General features: G+C 34.7%; 1 pseudogene; it reads left to right on the top strand.

Annotated features, from left to right (window-relative positions):
• The first annotated feature begins 18,683 nt into the window (after window positions 1-18,683).
• Window positions 18,684-25,374, top strand: LOC145009568 (uncharacterized; annotated as a pseudogene).
• The last annotated feature ends 1,264 nt before the right edge of the window (window positions 25,375-26,638 follow it).

Raw genomic sequence — 26,638 nt, 5'->3', positions numbered from 1 at the left:
TTTGGGATTTATACCTTGCTGTTAGAGTTTTCGGTTTGGGGCCGAAAAATCCATGATTTCGATTTTAGACCTTTCGGTTTGGGGGCCGAAAACTCTATGATCTCAGCAACATTGGACCGAAATCACCAGGTGATTTCGGTGGACTAATGGGGTTTTCGGTGGGAAAGAAAAGAAGAAAAGAGTTGACTTCGTGACATGAGGTTTCATCCTTTCCAACACAAAATATTACCCAGCATGAATCAAGGCTATTATCCAACAAATAACACTGCAGACATCACCTCACCCCTCCCTCTTTATATCAAGAGCTCCCCATACCCCCCCCCCACCATCTTCAAAGTTCTTCATTTCCTTTCAAGAAACAAGTCCAAATCTTCTAAGGATTTATTTCTTCAAGTTAGTCCCTATAATTTTTGGTAAGTATTTCTTGTTAATCTAGTGTTTCTACACACTTTCATGTTAGTTTCATCTCATTTACACACATTTTCATGTGTTAAAACTCATAGGATAAAACAATCTTCAAAGAGTTCATCAACCACCTTCAAGTGCTCTAGGCTTGAAGATCTTCACCATCACCTCTATCCAACCACAAACACACTCATGCTGAGTTCATAACCCTATATTTTTGAGTTTTTCATGTTTTAGGGGGGCGGAGAATACAAGTAAAGTTTGGTTTATAACACAAATGTTTACAAGTTTTATTTCTATGTTGAATATAAAGTATTATTTACATGAAATATGAGTATTACTAGTTTTTGGAACATTCACACAAACAGAAAACTCAAAAATCTAGCTTTTTTTGAAAAAAAAGGGGGGGAGGGGGGGGGGGGGGACAAAAGCTAGAAATGGATTTTTTTCATACCAACTTCTCATACTTGTGTTAGATCTAAGTCTTTATGATATAATCTTTTAAAAACATCTAGACAAGATAACTATAATGTATTTATATAAATGATTATAAAAATGGATTTAACAAACAATCATAATAAACTATAATTGGTATAGTTTGGGAGACACCACTACTACTTTATCATTGCGGACAAAACATATAATTATTTAAATATATAATTATTTTTACACTATGTAACCACTATGGAAGAGTAATACTTTCACTAACAAGAAAAAAAGGTTTTAATTACACTAAACGTAAACCGGTTGATACAAATTTTGTGAGACATTTGGTTTCACCGTACCTAACAGAGTACACACTAAAGTCCTGAATTATAATCAGAGTCTCGGTAAGAGAGCGTGACACTTGTGTATAGATCTATATGTAACCGACAACCCCGCACCTAAGCTGTTAGCTACCATTAGACCGGTAGGTCTAGGGTGAAAATATCTAACATTCTGACGCCTGAAGAACATTGTAGCAGGCCACTAGTCGCTAGGATGGTTATGATAACTCACATGGGGTATTAACAATACATTTTGTTTACGGGGCTAACATACATTCAATTATTTTATATAATGATAAAACTTCATAACACTATCTTTCAGTACAACACTACTTACATTTTTGGTCTTTAGACTTATGACTTACAACACATTTTTCAAGAAAGTATTGGATTTTATCAAAGTGAAATCTATCATTTTTACAAGGAAAAATTACCAATTCTTCTTGTACAAAACTCTTATGAACTCACCAAATTAATTGTTGACACTTTTTCAAAGCTACTTGTATTCTCAGGAAATCAGTAGACATGTAACCAAAAAGGTTATGAGGATGGGGCGTCACCGCATCACGTTATTTACTTTTGATATATGTATTTAATATCAAGTAAACAATGCTTTGTGTACAATGTATGCTACTTAATTATCTATATGATGGTTGTATGGCTTGATCAATATTATTCATTGGTAATGATACCATACATGAAGTCGTCCACCCCCAGACGTTTCCACCATTCTGGTTTGGAGGAGTGATAGATTGGTATCAGAGCATTGTTTATAGTGAACTAAGTATATCAAACCATGTAAGATATACAACTATAAATAAAATGGTGTTAAAATACTCTGACTAAGAAGTGTACTTTTAAAATATAATAGTATTTTTATAAAAGTATACGTACATGTCATACTAGGACAGTGTCATAATAGGAACCATATAAGAAGTATTAAGATAAGTTAGACGCTACGATTAAACCTAGGTAGTGTGTAATCATATCTGGGATAGACATATTTATGCGAGATATGACTAACATGTGTTTGGGAATGGTCGTGGTGAAAAAATAATCTAAAACTTATCGACACCCCATACAAAGAAACTCTAGAATCAAACATCAAGTTTAACATACTATAGGAGTATTTTATGATACTATAGAACCATATACCTAGATTCTTTATGTTTCTCTTATACCTCAATTCTCGCACAGACGGCATGGTCGGATTTCACCACTAAAACCCCTACTACCCTACCATGGTAGCCAATGGATGGATCGAGGATGAGCCAGAAGAGGTTCATGAGGAGGATCTAGAAGAGGATCCTAAAGAATACCAAGACATGGATTACGAGGAGGAGGATTCTAATGAGGGATCAGACGAGGAGGAAAGCGTTGGGGAGATCGTTAATGAACTTTACACTATTAGAAGCAGGCATGAGCCCCTTCCAACTCCCTCCTTCCAATATGCGCCCCCACAATGGCAAACTAGCTGCATGCATTGGCTAGAGAAGATGGTCGATGATCCACATTCGGCCTGCACCCACTACACGATGCTCCAGGCCCTAACACCCTCACAGATCGAGCACTACCTCTGTTTGTACTATGAGTGATCCGTTTGGACACATAGGTTCAGGCACACCACCACAAGGTAATGGAGATCGGTGCCAAAGCCCAGAACACGACAATGCAAATTCGACGCATCCACGAAGAACAAGAACACCATACGGGTGCCATACTGAACCAAAAAGCGGAGCATGAGAACAGTACAGACCACCTACACTCCTTGGAGGAGGAGATGGTTACAATGAGACAACAAATCTTTGCAGCTGAGACTAGGGCAGTCTTATCGGGACAAAGAGTAGAGGAGGCCACTTGCAAGATGTGTGAGACGGCTGGAAACCTTGTGCGTCATTTTAGTATATGATAGACTAGTATAGCCTAATGAGTTAGTGAATCGACTACTCACACTAAGTGTTAGGCTTATTACGTCTTTTATTCCAACTAGTAGTATTAAATCAAGTGAGGTATGCCCTCCAAAAACCAATGTAACCCAAATCAGCCTAGTGTTTGACATCTATGTTAAATTTTGGTAACTTAACATTTGTACAATACTTACTACTACTTACTACCATAAGTACATTATGATGATGTTGGTCAAAACATTTGGAAATCGTACATTAAAACATGTAATTTATGTGTATATAAACATAAATGTAGACGGGATAAAACTAGCAACGACCATAGCCACTTAACAACTTGTTTCATAACATACAATAGAATCATGCCACCACGTGGAAGTATCCAGCACTACTAGGAAAACAGCCTTTTACGACGCGTAATGCGCGTCGTAGAATGCTTAGACGACATGCAAATGCATGTCAAGGAAGGCCCTGTTATAACGAGAGACGACGCGCTTTTACACATCGTCTATTTACGATGCGCTCTTACTACACATAATGCGTGTCAAGTAAGGCCCTGTCATAAAGAAGACGACACACATTTGCATGTCGTAGCCTTATGACGTACATTTACGATGCGCATTGCGTATCATTAAAGCCCCTGTCATAAAAAAAGACGACACACATTTTTATGTGTCATAAAGTAAAATGTTTTAAAAATTATATATTTTGATAGATTTACTAGTTTTCAAATTAATAACACATTAAAAATCTCATTATACAAAATAAAATACCATAAATAACAAAGATAATTCATTTCGCTAATATGTCAAATACAAATAATTATTCCAATAGTGAGTAAATTTTATAAAAAAAATGAACTCAAGAGAAGAAAAATTTGTATACAATTGCATTATATGGCTTACTATGTGCCAACAACTCCTTGTGTTTGCTTTTTCTTGAGTCTCGTTTCCTCCAAAGCTTTTGTCCATGCCAAAGTATGATATCTTAGGGTTCATGTCCAAATCAAGTAAAACATTGCTAGCTTAAATTCATCAAGTCCTTGGCGTGAAGTCTTAGATAGAAGCTTAACTGCAATCTCCAATACTTCTAGCAGACCCTAAAGATCATTATTGGCCATGTAGCAGGATCAACCTGCCAAAATTGGATAAGTTAAGAATATGCAACAAGATTGGTGAAAAGATATAAATGCCATCTAGCAGACCCGAAAGATCATTATTGGCCATTTGGGGACAAATTTTGTTCAATCTTTACACTTTCTTCCACAATTTTAATCAACCCTTGATGCAAATATAAGGGTAAAATGGTCATTTACTCTCTCATTTGGTTCATTGAAGTTTTAACATGATATAAATACAAGAGAAGATGATAACCTTCAAATGGTGTTCGATCATGAGAAGGAATATGCAAGCATTGAACATGAAAAACCCTGTCATTGTATAAAATTTAAGCAAACATTTACATAATCCTATTAAAGATTCTATAAAACAAAAGTTTATAAGAAATAATGTTCAAAGAGAAGATGAAGATCAAGTTCAACTCACTTTCCAAGAGCTTTCTCATGTACAACAAGGCCAGTTCCTTCCAACCCTACACAAAGTATCACATCCAATTAGGAAGTAAATATAAGCATATCTTGTAGGGGTAAAATCGTAATTTGTGTAATTTTATAACCAAACACAAATTACCAAGAAAAGACATAAGAACAGGAGAATCTTTTAGAGGCCTGTTACAGGAAACATGGCAAAACAATGTTGAGATCAAGTTTGGAGATGATGTCATCAAATGAAGACCTATTATGCATGTCAGCTTCCCAACATCTTTGTACCAGAGATAGTAATCTTGGTGGTGCACCTAATTCTGTCCCTGCAAGACCAGGTCTTAACCCTTTAGACACAACAGTTGCTGTCAGTTGCTTGTCAGTATAGTTCATTTCTAGCACAGTGTGAGCCTGGCATCAGGGGATATTATATTATATTATTATTTTATAACTTTTAAATATAATACACCAATATATGAATATGAAACTACATAGCTATTTCTTGTATTTAGCTCGATTAAATCAAGAGATCATGAATGTTCTTGTGGAACCAGAGGTTCACAATGTTTTTGCAAGAATAGTAGGATTTGGGTTTGTACAAACTTTCTACAGTCAAGATACAAGTTATAGTTGTGGGAAAGTAGACAAATATGTTTTTTTTTTCAATTATGAGATTATGACATGGAAGAAGAGAAAGAAATATATAGATTTTCTTTTCAAAAATTTGGAGATAGTACTTGACCAAGCTGTCTATGCCATCAAAATCATGCTACTTTTATAACCATATACCAAAACTTTGGGATAATTTTCAAGCAGTAAGTCATTTTATCCATGCCCATGTGATGTTTCCGTTACTATTCTCTCATTCAAACAAAAAAAATTAGAACTCACATTCTGGGTTTGATTATATAGCTCGTATATAAAAAAGATACGATTTACAACCAAGTACAAATACAGACAACATATTTAAAGCTTTCTTTTAGGAGAACAGACAAAAGAAGAAGACTTGTAAGCAGATTTGGGGAGGGGTTTGGGATTTTCACTGAGTGCCACCTTGATGTAATTTAGAAAAGAGAAGGAAAAAGAAGAGGATTTGAGGAAAGATTTGTTAGAATATGAAGACTTACCACAGTTCTAGACAGAGAAATAGGGCTTAATCATCTCTTTCTTGATTACTCAACCAATTTCTAGCAGTTTCAAGGATTTTATTCTTGTTTACCTGTAATATCCATTGCATGACTTCCTCTTTTCCATTTATGGCTCCCAAAGCTGGGACAAAAAACTCACCAACTGCAAGAAGGAAATCTGGAACAACAAGAACTTGAGGGGGATGAATCCTAACCACAAGCAGTTGAGATGATGCCCTCATTCTGAGATCCATCAATACCCTCCAGCTAAAGAAAAAATAAATAACCAAGATTTCAGAAAACATATACAAAGGGACATAACGTCTCATATTTTGCTTTACTTACACTGATATGTGCTAAAGGTGTATCCTCTTGAATGCCATTGCACAAGTCTAGCAGTGCATGATCCATCTGAACTAGCAATATGTTGACTGAATGTGACAAGAAAACTTGACTGGTCATGTTGAATTTATCATCCACGAGCCTGCCAAAAGACAACAAACTGTGGCAACCCACACCACCACTGTCCTTACAACCTCAGTGCCGACGAAACCATATTATGGGAATCTGCCTAAATGCAACAAGTGTAACTTCCATCACTGTGGATTCTACTGAGATATACACTGAAAAATTGCATAACACCTGTTTCTGTAAGGCACCAACACAACAAACCACCCAATCCGCAAAACCTAGGGTGGGTCAGGCCTGATACAGATGTGTGGAGGCGGGGCATTTCAATAGGAAGTGCCCAAAGACTAGGAAAAAAATTTCAGAGGCATCAATAGATTTTCAACAACGGGACATGAGGAAGCGACGAGGAATGTCACACCCCCAAACCAGAATGGCGGAAACATTCGGGGGTGGGTGACTTCACGTAGTACCATAACAATTGAATATCGTAAAGAAAGTAACACAACCATCATATATATAACAAAAACATACATTTTTGCGTAATACATGTTTCCAAAAAAATATTACAAATATGATGATTTAAAATGTTTAATAATAGACGCCTTAGCGTTCCTGCTTCAAAAGCTGGTGGTTACCTGTATTACTGATTCCCTAAGAAATACAAGTAGTTTCGAAAAAGTGTCAACAATAAAGTTGGTGAGTTCATAAGTGTTTTTGTACTGAAAAAAGTATGTCTTTTTAGAAGAAAATAGATGAACGTAGTTTCCAGAAAATTCAATATTTTCCATATATAGTTTGAACAAGTCCCAAAAGTTGGAGGGCGTTAGTATATTTCGTACCTAAATGATAAAGGTGAATTTATACTTAAAACAATGTAAATACTGAATGCATTCATGAGTCTCGTAAGTCAAGCTTATTTTTATACTTCCGTGTGAGTCTTATAACCATGCTATTGACACAGACTGCCTGTAACAACATTCTTCAGGTGTTGTAATGTTATGACATTTGTCACCCTAGACCTACCGGTCTAACGGTAGCTAACAGTTTAGGTGCGGGATTGTCAATCCCGTATAGATCTATACATAAGTATCACGTTCTCCCTCCAAGAGATTATGGTTAATAATACAGGACTTGAAATGCATACTTGAGAGTACTTGTTGAAGTTGAATATCTCACAACACTTAGTATAAATAGATTTACGAAAAGAAAGTCTTTATTTCACTTCAGATGAAGTATTTCGTTTGTCAAGATGTTTACGTAAGAATGTATGAATAACTCACAACTATACCCATTATAGTTTTTCCGAAATTGTGTTCCATTTGGTGATAATAACTCGATAAAATACTAACTTTTCGTGTAAAGTAAAATGTTGATATCAAGTGATAATAATATAGAAGTTGTATTTAAATCTATACAAAGCGATACGATTTCTTGTATTGCACTTGTATTCCCCCCCCCCCTAAAACATGAAAAGACGAGAAAAGTAGGGGTATGAGCTCACTTGTTTGGTTTGAAGAGAGTGAGACTAGAATCGAGCAGAATTTCAACTGCGGAAAGCTGCGTCTTCGAGCTTCTCGGGGATCTTGGTAGCGTAGAACCTTCATCGGGGCTCGGGTATGGAACCGAGGGTGTCGAGATGGCCTCTAAGGTTCACAAGTGAGTGAAAGTGAGAGAGAGTTTGAGAAAAGTGTGCCAAAACCCGGAGCTCATGCCCTCTATTTATAGGGTTGAAAGTGGGAGTACGCTGGGCGTAATATCGAAGTATGTTGGGCGTACTTTGGTTACGCGGGGTGTTCGTATGCGTCATGGCTTACGACTCGAGTCTAGCTAAGCGTAGAGTCTTCTAGCCGATGGTACTCGACACTGAGCCTGAGTACGTTGGGCGTACTCTAAATTTACGCTGGGCGTAATTCGTGTTTCAATCTTATAAATTCCGTAACTTTCGCGTACGAGCTCCGTTTTTTGCATTCTTTATATCCACGCATAGGTGAGACTATACTCTACAACTTTTATTTAGACTCTGTCGGCTACTTTTGACTTTATTTTTAATATTATGTTTTTAGTAGGCCGGGACTGCTGAAGTCCGTTAAAAATTCATAACTTCTTTAGCCGACGTCTGTTTTTGTCTATCTTTTTACCATCTTACTCCTATTGTGGAGACCTTAAACTCTTGTTTAGGTTGCGTTAGCTAAATATCGTTCGATCTTTCATTCGAGTTTTTAGCTCTCTACTGCTGTTACGAAACTTAGAAAATTCGTAACTTCTTCATACGAGGTCCAATTCGGGCGATCTTTTTATGCATGTTCACGGTTTAACGTAATCTACGACTTTTGTTTAGATACCTAAGGCTAAAATGCATTTTATTGGAATTTCACTTTTTACGTTTAAAATGTTTTACCGGGTGTGTCGTGAATATTTGTGTGATCATAATCTTTTCATTATAACTCAGTTTTGAACGTTCTTTATGTTTTTGGAAACCTTGGCACGATATCTAACATTTGATGCATCCCAAATTTAGATTTTTGAACACTTTATTTTTGAGGTTAATTCTGTTGATTCCAAATAGTTCGTTGTATTTGACTTTTGAGTGTTACATTGATTTGGAAAAATATAGGGTTGTCACAAGGAAACCCGTTGTGATTACCGATACGTTTTATCCTCAAATAACTCATAAGCATGCATACTTTACAATAAGATGCGGAGAGGAGGCTCGTGAGTCATGAAGTATAAATACATAGTCAAACAAAAACCCCAAACATTCACAAAAATATTCTCGGTAGAGATGGCTAGGGGAAGAACTGAAACCACCAACAACACATACCCAGGATTCACTCAAAGACTTTAACTATATAGGTGTTTCTGCACAACGTGTGGGCATTCTCCTAGTTAATGATACATTTGGTTTAAGGGGTTAACATACATTCAATTAGTTTTATATAATGATAAAACTTAATAACACTATCTTCCAGTACAACACTACTCACCTTTTTAGTCTTTGGACTTACGACTTGCAACTCATTTTTAAAGAAAATATTAGATTTTCTCAAAGTGAAATCTATCATTTTTACAAGGAAAAGTTACCAATTGTTCTCATACAAAACTCTTATGAGCTCACCAGCTTAATTGTTCTGAGGATGGGGCGTTGCCGCGTCACGTTATTTAGTTTTGACATATGTATTTAATATCAAGTAAACAATGTTTTGTATACAATGTATACTACTTAATTATCAATATGATGGTTGTATGGCTTGATCACTATTATTTATTTATTATGATATTGTAAATGAAGTCATCCATCCCAGACGTTTCTGCCGTTCTGGTTTGGGGGTGTGAAAATCAATCAGTCGATACAATTGGCATACGTTGAATGACCTGAAGTTGGAGGTAAAATTATTGTTATAGTTTTCTATTTCTTGTGTTATTATTTCTAAATTAACAAATTTCGGAGGTAGGATTTTTGTTGGTGTGACCCCTTATGCTGAGAATAAGTTTAAAAGCTAGCGAACAAGTCTTATAATTGGGAGGCAAGACGTATTTATGTGGATATATTTGAATTCGATGAAGATTTCGACACCTGCAATGTACAACTTGAATGTAGGGTATGTAGTTGTGGGAAATGGCAAAAAGCCGGTGGTATACCTTGCTGTCATGCTATAGCATCACTAGGAACTCATACGTCTGCAACCATTCACGAAATGGTTGATTATAAGCTGACTTATGTCGTGTATCGAGTTGTATTCGGATTTTAGACGGTGAATTCTCTGCCATCACATGTGCAATGGGAAATACCAAATGAAAGGGTGGTCCTGTTACCTCCCAAGTAGAAGTAGTTATTCATGTTCCCCTTTCCATTTTATGTCCTATTATGTAGTAGTTATGGTTTAATGTTTTAATGAGCTGAAAATGGATGTGTTTTCTTAATTCATATTTTATGCTCATTACTGAAACAACATACATTAAAGGATTAACAAGATACATGTAAAAAACAAAAAACGTAACTAACGAACATTCTACATCTAATCTTCTTCAACTAACATGCATATAAAAAATGAGAGACATTCTTTAAAAGATTCCATGCTTCCCCATGCGTAAACTCCCTACCATCAGATTCGAAACAATATAGCTCCATAGCCACCTGTATGAGAATGTCTTCATCTATATTCAAATGTTTATTATCCAACTTGTTGTAAATACGTTGAAAATGTTTGACCCTTTGTTTCAAATCCACAAACTTGGCTTTGACATCTCTTCTTCTTCAGTATTGAGTACAACCCATTTGATGGTAAAACAAATGACATACACGAGACCAAACTGATCCATTACGAACTTCTGGTGGGCCTGATGGAAAATCCTCATCTACAGTTACGATCCAAGCATGCACCAAAGCGACCTCCTCTTCGATGCTCCATCTGAGTGGTACAGGTGGGTCCATAGTTGCAAGGTAAAAATGTAAGGTGATACAACTAATATGGATATGAACAATTATTTATAGTGGCCTATTTTTGTAACTCCATCTGTGTTGTCAAGTCAAACAGTTGTGTCTTGTGTTGTCAGTCAGTGCAATGACTTGTCAACTCAAACAGTCCTCTCTTGTGTTATCAATAAGTACATTCAATTCTTCAGTTAAGTTAGACTATGAATTATAGACAAATTAAAAAATTTGACTGCGATTTTGTGTAGATACTTATGTGCTATTGATGGACATTAAAAATGTGTCGTTTATTGTTGTTATAAACCATACTATAAATTTACTTTGAGTGAAAAAACCATTTCACTTAAAGATATATCAGTTCTTCATATATTACTTTTGAAAATTTACTTTTTTTATTTCGCTAAAAATGACTTCAAAACCATGGACCGATGAGGAGTACTTGGTTCTTAGTTGTGCATATATTCATGTGTACATGACCAACAAGTTGAACGATCTAATGTTTTGGACTCCTTTACCTATATCTTCAATGCTGAAACTCGAACGACTGCAAAAAACCATCGTGACAACATAGATATCGCAACATAATAGTATGAAATGAAAACTAAAATTCGATTATTCAACGATCTTTATACCATAATTGACGATCCTCGTTTAAATGCTACTGAGGATGTCATCTTGGAAGCTGCTAAAGAGGAATACAAATCATTAAGTGACGAATTGGAATTCCAGTATGAAGCCCCTTGGAATATTTTGAAATATGTCCAGTTTATTTAATATCTATTTCTATCTCTTCGGTTTGCATTAGGTTATTTACATGTATTTCGTTTGTATTAGATGTACCTTCTCTGTTTTATGTTATGTACGAAAACTGGTTGGGTTATTTTTAACGATATTCCATAAGTCCTAATATTCTATTACACATAAAACAATTCATTACAAATAACAATTCCATAAAGCATTAGATATAAAACTATACATAAAACCTTACACATAAAACAACACATTACAAATAACGATTCCAAACGTCCTCATACTCGATTACACATAAACCAATAAATAACAAATAACAATTCCATGAAGCATTACACATAAAAAAATTACAAATATGAAATATGCATAATAACAGAGATGTCTACATGAAATATTGATTATTTTTAACAAGATTCCAAACGTCCTCATATTTGAAGTCACTGCCTTCATGCTCCAAAATGTAAAAAGCTTTAACAATTTCTGTGACAACCCGGAATTTCCATCCAGTTCAGTCTAACACTTCTTTGAAACTCAAACTCATTGCTGTTGTCCTTTAGCACAATTAGAAGTTTATTTGAGCATTCTGAGCCGTGTACACTTAAGGAATAAGTGTCAGGGTTAATCGGCTGAAGTTTTAGCTCAAACATATGAACTCAAACACTCATGCAAGGAGTGCACGGCCAACACATGGGAGTTTACGACCATAAACTCCATGTGGGCCGTAAAATCTTGCTTATATGGTGAAGAGGTGGCCATTTTTTCATTCCTTCCTTCCATTTGGCCCAAATCGTCTCAAGTATCATCCCGATCTTCAAAACTCGTAAGCTTATTGTCTTAACTAGTTGATATCTTGCATGAACTAGTAATCTTACATGATTTCATCCGTGAAATCATTCCATTTTGTAGATCATCAAGTTACACCAAGAGCACCAAGAAGACACACAAGTGTTCTTGGCCAAAATCGACCATTTGAGCTTGTAGATTGTAAGTACTCTTAATCCAACTCATTGTACACTATGTTTATCATATTTAGAGCTTAGAAAACATAAGAAATCATGGGATTCAAGGAGTTTACGGCCAAGGCATGTTCTTGGGTCGTAAACCCCTTTTAAGGGTGCAAATGACACCCTAACACTTTAGTGAGCCTTGGATATTAGCATATAACCTTACCCCTTTAAGTTAAGGACTTCATTTTACGAAATGGTACTCCTTACCATGAGTTTATGGCCGTAAACTCGTGGGGGAGTGGTCCAAGGGCCGTGAACACCAAACAAGGTCATTTTAGGACCTTAAACCCACCCAAACACTTGTTTAAAGCTTGAGAGCACTTAACCAATTAAGCCCTTAGAGTTTTAAGCCCCTTTTGGTGACCAATTGAGAGTTTACGGCTAGGAGTAAACTCCCCTGGGCCGTAAACTCCAACAAACATGGTTATTGGACCATAAACTCCCGTATGAGGCTTTGCACTCCTTTGTTGCAACCCGATAGCCTCCTAGCACTTGACCAAAGTGTTTTCCTCGCAATAGGATGTTTATACATGTTTAATTATTTTTATAATCACTAATTTTTTTATATACATATGTATTCATATGTAAATAGGATCATTGTGTGTGTCTAAGCCTTCACTTGACACCAAGCACTTGTCTGACACTTCCTTCCGATCCGTTCACTGCAGGTGACTTCATACCTATTGAATTAACCTTTTAAATGTTGTTAAATATTTATAAATGTTTTATGGGAGGGGGGGGAATACAAGTTGAATCATGTTTAGTTATTATATCAATCACATGTGATTAATAATTCACATGCAAATGGCTTTACTATACGTTAACTGCTTTACCAATCAGATTTCTTCAAATGTTTATCTTAAACGTTTTTTGGTGTTTAAAACACTTTATTAAACTACTTATTAAACATTGTATTTTCATTTCAAACCCTGTTACATTTGTGTTTCAAACAAAGTTTCCTTTATACTTAAACTATTTTTGTCAAACAAATACTTTCAAACCGTTTTATAAACTGACATCAAGTCGATCTTTTCTTAGGTATTAATCACTTTCAAAGGTTTTATAAAACACCTTATATGCTTTTATACTGTTAATTGTATGCCTGTATATGTATAGTTATATAAATAATGTTTAAAGGACTTAGGAAGGCTAACCCGCTTTATTTCCTTTTCCCTATTGGGATGTTGTCTGGTAGGGTATCGGGTATCCGTCCGAAGGTCGTTTAACTATCAGTTATATATATATATATATATATATATATATATATATATATATATCATGTATACATATAGAGACATAAAAGTTTTCCTCAGTCAGTTCAGTACCTTTGGGTAGCAAAGGCATTACTTTAGGTTATACACGTACATAGTTAGTAACGATTATAGGTATAGTTAGGAGATACCACTTACCATTCCAAGTACAGGGAATCACACAAGAGTCAGTTCATTGATGAGACTATACTAGTACATTACATGTTACATGAGTAGGTTTACATATATACGCTTACATGAGTACGTTTACATAGATACGCTTACACGAGTACGTTTACATAGATACGCTTACATGAGTACGTTTATACACTCTTACATGGATACTTTTACATAGATAATATATGATGAGTTACTAATACATTTTAAATGTATAGATTCTGTTATATAATCCTCCTTCTTATCTTTATTTTGTGATACAATCACATAATCGACGAGATAGATTGGACTTAATATCCTAGTACCAAAGGATACTTTGCGGGACTAACCATTCCTAAAACCTTGTTAGCTACTGGTGGTTGTCGAGGCCAACAAAATTTATAACCCTAAATATTACACACTAAAATAGTGTATAGTGGTAAAGGGGTCGAATCCACGGAGATTGGTTCAATTCATAACTCTATGAAAAATCTCTTTGTAAAAATACTTGTAAAATAACAATAAAAATAAAGTGGGGGGAAGTGTTTAGTTCTTTCGAGTGTTTGAAAAAAATTAAAAACTAGCTAGGTTGAAAATATGACAAGTAAACAAGTAAAAGATTGGATTGAATTCAATGAAGTGGAATTGGTTGATTTTGGGGTACACCTCATGGATGATATAATTGACTTATCATTAGACTTAATGGAATAACACTTGTGAATTGGTTTAACTTAGCTATAGCAATTCATAAGCACAAATTGCCTCAACTCTTCTTAGAAATGAAAATGGTTAGAGGAGCTCTTAACACGTTTCCTTAATTGAAGTCACAAAATCAATGAAGCATAAAATCTTGTGAAAATCAATTAGCTTTAAGTTGTAACAGTTATCAAATCCAAAAGATAATCAAATGCTTACATTATCATTATGGAGGGAATATTTCCATGGTTTAAATGAAGTGAAAACAAACATATAAACCATTTGTTGCTTACTAATTTGAAGGTCCATTACTTAACCAAGAAATTAGTCAACAAAAACAAGCATTCATTCATCCAAGCTCATGATCAAAGATAAATAAACACAACAAGATGTTTAACTAGAAAACATTCCCATAAACTTCAAACACAATGTAATAATAAGTCTTCAAAGCAAATAATCATCCATGGGTCAAGCCCTAATCAACCAAATGAAAGTTTAGCTAAGCATGGCCAAGGTAAAAGAAAAACAATAGAGTTTAGTGATACCAAACATTGTCTTAGATGTAAGATGAAAGGAAATTACACTAATCTTCAAAATATTCTTCAAATCTTCCAAAGCTTCCTGGAGAGAAAATGTGGAGTATTTTCTTCAAGTCTCCCCTCAAATGAGCCTCCAATCCTCAGCTAAAGAGGGCCAATTTCCGGATTCAAAAATGGACCAAAAGTTATCCACCAAACTTCCACAAATAGAGTCAACAAGTCAAAAGCCGGAAACAACTCAGCACAATTCACACGGACCGCGTATGGACCCACGCGGACTGCGTAGGTCACGCTGAATGTGAAACTTGGGCCATTTAACATGCGTTTAAGCCCAATATTCATTTCTTCAACTTTAGCCCATAATCATAACTCTTTAAGATCCATTTGCCATTCCAAAGCCTTCTAATGATTGACCCAATACTCCTTAAATTTTCTTGTAGCTCGATTTCGCGCCGTCTCATCATCATCTTTGCCCATAAATTAGATCCAAATTGATTTCTTCTTTTACGCAAGCACCTAGCCCAATCGCACCACTTCAAGCTCGCAAGAAAATCACATGCCTCCATGAGTCCCGCATCCTTCTAAGCCTCTAATAACAAATAGTCTTTGGTAAATCCTGCAATTAAGCTCAAAAGACTAGAAAGCACTCGGTGAAGGAGAAAAATGAAAAAAAAGAGAAAATATGCATGAAGATTGACTAAAATAAGATGGAATATGCTAAAAAAATAGTCTTTGGTAAATCCTGCAATTAAGCTCAAAAGACTAGAAAGCACTCGGTGAAGGAGAAAAATGAAAAAAAGAGAAAATATGCAGGAGTCCCGCATCCTTCTAAGCCTCTAATAACAAATAGTCTTTGGTAAATCCTGAAATTAAGCTCAAAAGACTAGAAAGCACTCGGTGAAGGAGAAAAATGAAAAAAAAGAGAAAATATGCATGAAGATTGACTAAAATAAGATGGAATATGCTAAAAAAAACTATAAAAAGAAGTAAATAAAACGAATCTATCAGCTACATAGGTAAATGCACATCTACGGATGTCTACGGTTGATACCATTATAAGTATACTTTAAGGGATTAACTATTCCTACACCTAGCTGTTCGCTACATAGGTAAATGTACATCTACGGATGTCTTCAATTAACACTGTTAGTTATCGTAGTACAAAAGGATAATACTTAAGTTATTTATATTATTATTTCCTTTACTTTGTGAGTCATTCACATAATCGATGAGGTGAATCATATTTGTGTAACCTAGTTCAAAAGGATACAATTTCTTATATTAATAATAATAGTCGTAGAGTTAGGTCTTGGTAGAAGACTACTTTCCAAAACAGTCGGGTCTTGGTAGAAGACTACTTTCAAAACAGTCGGGTCTTGGTAGAAGGCTACTTTCAAAACAGTTAGGTCTTGGTAGAAGACTACTTTCCAAAACAGTCGGGTCTTGGTAGAAGACTACTTTTAAAACAGTCGGGTCTTGGTAGAAGGCTACTTTCAAAACAGTTAGGTCTTGGTAGAAGATTTCATCTATACTAATAGGAATCATAGAGATTTATAGGGTGTTTCAAACGTTTTCCATTACTTACAAACATTTCCACACTTATACAAACTTTCTTAACAATGTCAAGACTTTCATTGCAAGTTTTACAAATCAGAGACACATTAATACTTATGAATTCACCAGCTTTTTGGCTGATACTCGCTTCCAAAATAACTTGTATTCTCAGGTCACAAATAGACAGGTACAACGACCAGGTTTTGTGAAGAGGGAGCAGTCAAGACTCCTCTTTTATTTTGATTATTCATTATGTTATCTTATACTATGAAAGAACACACGTGTAATTAAAATTATACTATTAATGCAATGGATGATGTTGTTGCTTGTTTACTACTTTACATTGTTGTGATACATTACATGACGTCCTCCGCCCCAGAACGTTTCCACCGTTCTCGGTTTTGGGGTGTGACAATTTCCAAAAGCTCTTCGGCGTCTACATAATAAGTTTTGGTATTTTTAACATAATTATACGCTCGATTGAAATATATGACTTCTCCCCTTACATCCATCCATTTACTGACAATATCTGATTGTAGCAAGTGTTGTCCTTCTCCCATCTTATGATTAAATAAAGCTGTTATGCGGGTACATTCATCACCTACCAGACAATGTAGGGGAGCCAGTGGCGTTACACCCTCCTTAACTCTAAGCCAACATCGTGTTACAACCAACACCTTGCTTTTCGTCCATGGTCGTGGATAATTGGAACCAGGTACTGCATTCGAAAAAGTTGCTACATTGGATGACATTTCTGAATATGGGTTTCATTTCGTATAGATGATATGGGAGTTCATTTTGTATAGATTAAACATTTATTTATAATAATAAAAGGAGTTAACAAGCATTTGACAAGTCTAGTGGAACCTCTGTGTACTACAGTGAGTTATCATGTCAAACAATCATTTATGTGTAATCATTTCCAAGTTTGACTACGATTTACAGGTTACTACAGTGACTTGTCATGTCAAACAATCATCTATGAATTCCAACTCTGACTATGAAATGGTTGCCTTTGGACCACTGTTTTGAAAACCAGATCGGATTGGCCGGTTCAACCGGGAACCGGTCGTGGTTCTGGTTCTTTCACTCGCAAAAATCGGCAACAATTTAAACCGGAAAAAATTGCCGGTTTTCTTCGATTCGCGGTCCAATCGGGTCGGTTCAACCGGCTTCCAAACCGATTTTTTTTTCTTCAAATCCATCGGGAAAATAAGGAAAATTCTCAAATGGCAATTTTGCATCCAATACTATCAACAGAAAATAAGGAAAATTCTCAAATGGCAATTTTCCATTCCATAATACAAAGGTAATTAGTCATTAAGTAACACTTCCTATCAACTATAATTGTTTCAGTGTTTATCTTTTATGTAGACTAAAACCAGTGTTTTGTTATTCTGAAAATTGTCTCGCCCCCAACACAGGAGGCATATATAGTCATTATTTTTAGTCACTGTTTTGGAGCTTTTGTATCGTAAACAACTTAACAATTAGCATTTATGCCAACCTGAGTACCACCTGACTTGCTAGCTAGCATGTTTTAGTCAATGTTTTAGTCAGAAAGCATTGTTTATGATTGCTTAGGAAGTTAGAATTGTTTAGCATGTTCATTGTTTCTTTGTTAATATCTACTTTTCTTTTATGATTTTTTATGATTGTTTACTTGTTTAACATGTTTACTTGTTTAGGATTACTAATAGTTTGATATAAATGTGATATTGGTTGTTTGTATTTCTATTATAGTATAGATTATGAGCACTCCTGGTTCGAGTTCCAATCCATCCGAAGAAGCCCAATCGAATACCGTCCCATATGGTTCACAAGCTTCTACTCAACCAAATGTTCGGGCAAAAAAGGATCCTGTTTGGAGGTATATTACTCAGCTTGATGGTGGAGGCGGAAAAAAAAGCATACTTTTTTGTAAAAATACATATAACGGTGGAGGTATCAATAGAATGAAACAACACCTTGCTGGAGTGCCAGGTGCTATTTCAGCATGTCCAAGTTGTCTAGGAGATATAAAGTTTGTCATGAAAAGTTCATTGGATGAAAATGCCAAAAAAACAAAAGAGAAACATGCTAGTGTGCTTAGTGATACTTCGGGGGTGAATGTAGATAACATGTTTGATGTTATTGATGATGATGATGACGTTCAAGTACTCACCCAACAATCAACTCAAAAAAAAAGATGGAAAGAGAAAAGCTCCTCATGGCTCCCAAACCAGAACCATGCCACCTTTTTTAAAAAGAGGTATACATGATCCTTCTCAACCATCGATTAAGGAAACATTGAAAAGTAAGGAAAGATGGCATGATACAGATTTAGCTCTTGCTATGTGGTTTTATGATGCTTGTATACCTGTGGATGCTATGAATTCTCCCCTTTTCCAAATAGCAATGAGCAAATTTGCTCGTATGGGTCATGGATACAAGGGGCCTTCATATCATGCTATGCGTGTCACGTTGTTGAAAGATGCGAAACAGTTCGTACAACTTATAGTTGATTCCTATAGACTTTACTGGGCAGAAAATGGTTGTACAATTATAGGTGATGGGTGGTGGGATACAAGACAAAGACCCCTTATTAATTTTATGGTGTATTGTGCAAAAGGGATTTCATTCATCAAATCAGTTGATGCATCAGATATTGAGAATAATGCCCAAACATTATGCAACTTGTTTAGTGAGATTGTTGAGATTGTTGGTCGTCAGAATGTCGTTCATTTAGTCACTAATAATGCTGCAAACTATAAGCCTGCAGGAAGATTCTTATGTAAGAAGTATCCATCCATTGTTTGGTCTCCTTGTACAACTCACTATATGAACTTGATTATGAAGGACATGTCGAAGATGCGTGAAGTCGCTGATTTGGTTACACTTGCATCGAGGGTTACAGTTTTTGTTTATAACCACAAATGGCCATTAAATTGGTTAAGAAAAAGACCAGGTTGGACATAAATTATTCCTCCGGGTGCCACTCGTTTTGGTACTGCATTTATTGCATTGAAAAGTTTGTGTGATCACAAACATGATTTGCAAGCTATGGTCACCTCCCCAGATTTTAAAAAAGTGATTAGATTAGAAAAATAAAAAGAAGTTAAGCTTATCATATTGAATGAAAGCTTTTGGAATAATTGTGCTATAATAGTAAAGGTCATGACTCCAATGTTGAGACTTTTAGGGACTTGTGATTTGGATGAGAAGCCGGCTTTAGGTGTAATTTTTGTTTATATTCATTAATGATGTTTACAAATAGATTATAATTTTATTATTTTAATTATTTTTTTTCTTTTTTTAGGTTATGTATACGAAGGGATGTATAGGGCAAAGAAAGGAATTAAGAAATTTTTTCGTAACAACAGAGAGTTGTACACCCCGTATACTATCATCATCAAAAATCGGTGGGATAGGATGTTGCGTAAGAGTCTTCATGCTGCTACTTATTGGTTGAATTCAATCTTTCAATATGATCAAGAAAATTTTTCTAAGAAACCAGAGGTAGTTGGGGGGATAATGTATATGATTGAGCATTATAGCAGTGCTGGTACCATGGATGGTCTAACTCTCATGGACCAACTAAAGTTGTTTCGTGAGCATGAGGGTAGTTTTGGTAGAAAACCTGCTTTTGCTTCTCGCAATACTACTCGTCCAGGTACCTTTTTTTTTTCAAATTTCTATTAATAGTGAATTATAGTAAAAATATTATAATATTATTTTGTTATTTTCCATTAGATGAATGGTGGAAATTACATGGTGGAGATGCTCCGGAATTGCAAAAATTTGCAATTCGAATTTTAAGCCAAACTGCTTCTTCTTCCGGGTGTGAAAGGAATTGGAGTATCTTTAAGAGAATCCACACTAAAAGAAGGAATCGATTGGAGCATCAAAGACTTAATGACCTTGTTTATGTTCATTATAATTTGCGTCTACAAAATAGGTAATGTATACATTCAAACTTTTTTTTTTTCATTTTCTTTACTTATGTGTAAAAGTATATTAATATTTTTCTCTAGGCTCAAGGATTACAAAAAGTCTTATGATCCGATTGATTATGAAAGTATTGATAAAATCGAGTTTTGGGTGGTTGATGAAATACCGGAGGGTGAACTAAATTATAATGAATTGGAAAATATGGTTGAAGAAGAACCACCAAACTATGATGAATCAATGATGTTTGAATTCCAAGTTTCTCAAGGTTAGTATTTTATGTTATACTATCAATATTTTGTTATTCTTCAATTTGAGTTTAAGTTTTGCTAAAATTGAATTTGTATTTGGTATTGAAGATGATGATGGAGTTGCGTTAGAAGAAATTGACATTGATTCAAGATGTGGTGAATTATTTTCTTGGTATTTTGATGTTTATGTTGTAAACTTTTTTTCTTTTTGAAGACTAGAATCAAGATGTGGTGAATTATTTTCTTGGTATTTTGTATGTTTGATACTTTTATTTAATGTTGAAAACTAATGTTTATTGATATTTTTGGCTTAAAGTTTATTTTTGTATTTTTTTGCATTTTGATACATTTCATGGTATTTTGATGTTTATGTTGTAAACTTTTTTTCTTTTTGAAGACTAGAATCAAGATGTGGTGAATTATTTTCTTGGTATTTTGTATGTTTGATACTTTTATTTAATGTTGAAAACTAATGTCTATTGATATTTTTGGCTTAAAGTTTATTTTTGTATTTTTTTGGAATATTTTAAAATTTTAAATACAATAATGATCTAATCATGAAGTCGTCCGGTTCATCCGGTTTTTTAGACCGGTCCGACCGGTTGACCCATCGACCCGGTTTGGCTGTCGGTTCGATGTCCGGTCCGGTTTTCAAAACATTGCTTTGGACTATGATTTGCAGATTACTAGGATGTATAAATACGAAATATACGATCGTTTTCTTATTAAAAATAATACATATAATCTCAACTTTATTATGAGTTCATCCTCAAAGTTCGAAATTTGTTCATGCGACAAAGTAGATTGTTACTATTGTTATCCAGTTGACCCCTTTGTTACACCCTCTTCAGAAGGCCCATATATGTCGGATGAAAGTTTTCAAGAGTTGAAAATGGTTGAAGAACAACAAAAACAAGATAAAGAGTCATCCTATCAGCAACCCATTTTTCAGTCATTTTGATAGTCTTCTTAGTCTTTTTTATCCATTCTTCATGCTCTTTGATTTTCTTTTTATTAAGGTCTATCCATTCTTGACCTTGTTTGCATTTCGATGCAATAACTTTGCGACGTTGACTGAGAAGTCAGGTTATCAAAATGACCTTAATAAAAAGGATCGTTTGGAAGATAAAATGAGAATTACGGGTGACTATATAACAATCGAGAAAGAGAAGTACCCATTGCAGTTCCCTGAACTTAATAATTAGTAAAAAAATTATTGTAACATTAGCATGTCTTGGGTTTGCTATATGTTTTTTTTAGATTAATATGTTTGTTTATCGTTAATTTCCAAGTATTTTTAAAAATCATGTATAAAAAATTCATTTGCTCTTATGACGTTCAAACTAAATTAAAATATAAAAGCATAAGAACAATATCTTAGAAAATTAATAAAACATTACAATACATAATAAATTAACAACTCTTCAATTTAAGGTCGTTTTAAATCATAATCGGCGTCATAGGTCTGTAAACAACTCGTAGAAGCCCCAAAATTAAATGTCGTCTCCATAGTAGGAATTCTTGTGTGACGTGCAACACTGTCGGACGCCCTTCCAAAACAATTGTTTCTCGTGTGTCCTACTTGACCGTATGTTGAACACTCTTTTCTAATTGGACCCTCACCTTGGGATGGAATGTGTTATGTGTTTCTTGGCCTGCCTGGTTGGCGTTTGTCCATTATAGGTGGCCTAAAAATCATTAAGTCATCAGGGATCATCATTAAATCATCGGGGATCAAAGATGCACAAATGGCAAATCTGATCTAGTTTGATGACATCATATTGAATCCGATTTCATCAAAGATCTGATCTGGTTTCAAATCGGTTTTGACCAGTTTTCCCTTCCTCGAATCTGAATCGGTTTAATCCGATCCGGTTTGGATCCAATCCGAAATCCGATCTGAAATTTACAATTAAAAAAAACATTTTTAGGATCTCATGTATAACACAAAATGCAACATAGGTTCGTTAAAATAGTTAAAACATACATCAAAGGTCTAAATAGAAAGAGTTTAGAAACTAGTTAACTAATAATAATAATAAAGTGGCATTATAACATTTTGCCAAATAGAAAGAGTTTTTGTGGTCTTCCACTTTGTGCCGCCTTCACGAAAATGCTCTTCAACCGCCACATAAATGGTTAGGGGTCTCATCAATACCATATTCTTCATCTTCGTCTTCATCTTCATTGTCATCGTCTTCGTTTACTTTCGAAGGTGTTGATAAGCCTTGCATATTCTTTGTCCATTATCACCGACTCAACATTTTGTGCTAGTGGGCCTTCTAGTGATGCCAAATTTTGTATGCGTTCCAACAAATCCAAGTAATCCTTCAAGCAAACGCAAACCTCTACCGCAACCGGGGTAAGATTCGTCCTAAACTTTGATAAAACTCTACCACTAAAAAAAGTGGATTCTGAAGATATCGTGAAAGCTTGGACGGTTAGTAAATCATGGGCCATGACAGAGATAATAGGAAATTGTGCTTCCTTTTCTCTTCACCAAACCAAAAGATCCAAAATTTAAATTGTGGTGCACTCATGAATTTTAAAAAGTTTGACCCTATATAAACTCCATATTCGCTACTAGGGGTTACTGTGCGTGCTCGTTTGTTTTGTTCCTCTAAATGGTAGTTATAGAGGTCGATATGAAAATCCGTTCGACCCCCACTACTACTCGATGCACCACTAGTAGAATCGGTTACACTTGCAAAAGTGTTTGACATATTGCCATATTTTGTAGCGTAAATGTCAAACAAATTAGTAAAAGTATTATTAAAATTGTGTATTTGGTTACGGGTGTAGTTTGAGTCATCTTTGTGCAAATTTAAAGAGATGGAAATTTTGGTAATCAAAGCCTCTACTCCCGTAGCATTAATACATGGGTTTAATGTTGCGACGCAAGTAAAAAGTGGTGGCATTTTTTTGAAATATTTGACTAATTTTTCTCTCATTGGTCTCATAACCAAAACAAATATTTCATTCTTTGTTCAAAATGCTCCAATTGCACGGACATCAACCATAATTCATTTAGTAACAACAGACTTGTAGGATAATACATGCCTGATAAAAAAGTAGTTGATTATTTAAAAACTTCTAACATTTCCACAAAATCTTCCATCAAATCCCAATCAAAATCTGAAACCGGGTTTTTTTCCTTTTAAAATTGTGTCATAAAATAATTGCAAAGCGATTCTTTCACATGTCAAACTTTCAAACATCATGCACGTCGAACTCCATCTAGTGTCAACATCCCAATAAGGACTATATGGAGTTATGTTAATGGAAATGACAAACTTTCAATATTTTTCCATTGTAACTTTATTTTTTCAAAAAACTCTAGTTAACACATTGTTTAATTTTTCAATCGTCAAATCTATCATTTATAACCATCTTGTACCGCTAGATTAATAATGTGACAACCACATTGAGTATGAAAAAACAAGTCATCCAAAATAGGTCTATATTTTGCAATTAATCTTTTTGCGGTGGCGGTATTGTTACTTGCATTGTCAAACGAAATAGAGAAGATTTTGTCGCTTAAATTATAAGTCTTTATAACGTTTACTAATATTGCAAATAATCGTGCCCTGTGTAAGGATGCGCAAAAAAGTTCAAAAACAATGACTCGTTTGTTCATTACCCAAGTAGAGGAGTCTATCCAATGTATCGTGACAACAAGATAGCTTTTGGGACAACTTCCGGTGGAGGACCAAACATCACAAGTTAAAGTAACTCCGGTTTTTATATTTAAAAATCCCAATTGCATATCTTTTTTGGCTATATCCCAATACTTTAAAGCATCACGTCTAAGAGAATTGTGACTTACTTGTCAGTATTGTGGTTGCATTTTTTCCCGCAAAATCTTTGTTAATCGTGGGTTGTCGAAGTGGTTGAAAGGAAATCCCTCTTGAATCCCGAACTTGCAAAAGCTTTCATGAATGTCATCATCGTTGTAAATAAAGATCACCTCGTCGGGAGTAATATTTGGTTGATCCGGATTGCCTTGACCATTTAAAATCGAACAAGTTTTTGTTGCATGACTCCTCAACGTACTATTGCCATCTTTTCCCAAAAACATCCCGCACTTCTTGCATCTCGTTTTTTCTTTCCCGTTCGACAACAAACACAAATCATAATATTTCCACACTTCTTTATTCTGAGTGGTTGGTATGATATTCACCATCGTTACATCCGAATCTTGATCCACGATAGAATTTCTCAAGCTCATTTTTATGGAGTATTGTAGAATTTTGTGTAACATTAAAATCTAACAAATGTCATCTATTTATATGAGTTTAGGAGGTCAAAAAAGTTAAGAAATAGCCAAACTAGCCATTTTTTGGAGCTTACTAATGGTTAGAAAAAAAATTGTTTTTTTTTTTTTTCCAAAAATGTCTGTTTTTGAACGGTCACAAAAAAAATCCAATTTCAAACTGGTTTTGGTTTTGGTTTTCATCGAATCCAGTTTACTATATGGGGTTGATCCAATTTTGCGTGCGAAACTCCAAACCGGTTTCAATCCGGTCACTGGTTTAATCCGTACTAGTTTTGACCAAATCCGGTTTCTGGATCGGATGTTATGGGCCAATCCGGTTTTTGTGTACATCTCTAGTGATGGGTGGTGGATGGTGGTTGGTGATGGTCATAATGGTGGATAGTGGCTAGGTGATAGTGACGGGTGGTGGAGGTAGGTGGGTGATGGTTGTGGTGGGTATGGTGATGATGGTGGGTGGGGTGATGGTGGCGTATGGTGGTGGTCGATGGTGATGGGTGTGGTAGTGGCAGGTGGTGGTTATAGTGATGGGTGGTGGAGGTGGATGGTGGCGGTTGTGGTGGGTGATGGTGATGGTGGTGGGTGGGGTTGGTGGTGGTGATGGCTGGTGGATGATGATCATTGTTGGCGGTGGAAAATAGTGGTGATGATGTTGGGTGATTGTTTTTGTGGGTGGTGTTGATGGGTAATGGAGGTGGGTGGCGGTGATGGGTTGTGGTGGTGGATGGTATTGTTTGGGTGGTGACTGGTGTTGGTTATTGGATTTTAATTTATTTTTTTTACTTATTTCTTAGTTTATAATATTGTGTGATCATTTTAATTTTAAAAGAAATTTGTGTCATCAAAATTTGTTTTCAAATGTTATTGCAATAAGAAATGTTCTCGATTGAACGCTTATATATATATATATATATATATATATATATATATATATATATATATATATATGTATATATATATATGTATATATATATATATATATATATATATATATATATATATATATATATATATATATATATATATATATATATATATATATATATATGGAGTGGTTCAAATGAGAACCACAAAAGATTAAGAACCCTCATTAGTTAGTAAATATTTACATGATATTCTTATTAAACATGTGAAAATCTTTTTTTTTTCTTTTTTTGAAATAAAAAGAGAAAAATGGTAATTTTTGCAGTATAATATTTTCATTCTTATATGCTATGATATTTGAACACAAAACTTATATAAATTATAAGTTGATATAGTCCAAATATAGTTTAATTCACAAAATTCACAACTTAATACAAATCAATTTACAATAATTCACAAACTGAAAGAAATCAAAACTTCAAACTCTATTACTAACACCACCACGCGTTGCCATTAACCAATTGCATTAGCATCCCAACCATCATTTTCTTCTAAATCAAATATGTAAATAAAGTCATGTATTAATAACTTAAATTCTACATTCACAGTTTAATAGAACCATTTATTTCACCCAATTTGAATTTAATGAAAAACTATTATTAAAACCAATGTATTATTATATACTTATACAATACAAAAAATAAATATATTCAGAAGAAAATTAACAAAAAAATTTATACATAAATCTTTCATATTTTAAATTGTGAATTTATTATATTAAGTCG

Source organism: Lactuca saligna, chromosome 8 (assembly GCF_052625555.1).
Source record: "Lactuca saligna cultivar CGN05327 chromosome 8, ASM5262555v1, whole genome shotgun sequence".
Classification (NCBI taxonomy): Eukaryota; Viridiplantae; Streptophyta; class Magnoliopsida; order Asterales; family Asteraceae; genus Lactuca; species Lactuca saligna.
Note: the sequence above shows the minus strand (reverse complement) of the source record. Positions and strands in the feature narration are given on the sequence as shown.